Genomic DNA, 1,137 nt, shown 5'->3' on the forward strand with positions numbered 1-1,137 from the left:
CCCCCCCCCCCCCTCTTTTCAGGTCATCAGTGCATCCGGCTGCTGGAATCTGAAGCCGGTTATGCACACTGCGCAGCTGGTAGGCAGCGTTCCCATTAATAATGGCTCGGCCCGCCATCACTTGTACTTGTTGGCTTCACGTCAAACAAGATTGCGAATCCAACATGCAAAAGCTTTCTGATCATTCCAATGCGGACTATTCCACGGGGACTCATTGCCTGGAAAAATCACATTCCGCGGCCAGGTCACATGACGCAGAAGGCGCTGTCCGTATTCACACACATATATGTGAACGTTCCCACAGCCGCATGGAAGCAGAGATGGTTTATATGACATTTGCTGTTCCCGGTTATCACGCTGGTTGTTTTCTGGGACCCCCAAATGTCCTAAAAGCTTAAAGCTGGACACAAATATTGTCCTCATACAAGAGTCATGTGTGTTCTTCCTTAATCTCTGTAATCTGTGCAGTAATCCGGTGTGAGACTTGGAGCTTCCTGTAATAAAGACCGGCCACTGCTGCTGTGTCTCCTTATGCAGGGTGACTGGTCTTCTCTCCACCCCCTCCTGTAATAAAGACCGCTCACTGCTGCTCTCTCTCCTTGTGCAGGGTGACTGGTCTTGTCTCCACCCCCTCCTGTAGTTTCAACAGGCAGACTGTAGTGGGTGGGAACTGCTGGGCCTCTCCCACAGCTCTGATTTCTTTCCCTCCTTGCACGGTGACTGGTCTGATCTCCACCCACCTTTGTAGTTTTCTGCAGGCAGCCTGTAGTGGGTGGGACCTGCTGGGCCCCTCCCACAGCTCTACTCTTTCCCTCCTCGTGCAGGGTGACTGGTCTTGTCTCCGCCCCCTCCTGTAGTTTCAACAGGGAGCCTATAGTGGGTGGGACCTGTTGTGCCCCTCCCACAGCTCGGCCCCCAACCCTCCTTATGCAGGGTGACTGGTCTTGTTTCCGCCCTCTCCTGTAGTTTCAACAGGCAGACCCCCTCCTTCTTTTACAAAGTAATTTCTGAATTTGAAAAGACATTCAAAATGGATTCATATCCCTTGTGGCTATTGGGGAATATATTGACATGAAAGTTCTTGTGCAGGGAGTTGGGCTTTAAACTGTGTTTCCTCTCTCTGCTGGATTCCCAGTC

Source organism: Nanorana parkeri, unplaced genomic scaffold (genome assembly GCF_000935625.1).
Source record: "Nanorana parkeri isolate BGI_ZX_2015 unplaced genomic scaffold, ASM93562v1 scaffold126, whole genome shotgun sequence".
Classification (NCBI taxonomy): Eukaryota; Metazoa; Chordata; class Amphibia; order Anura; family Dicroglossidae; genus Nanorana; species Nanorana parkeri.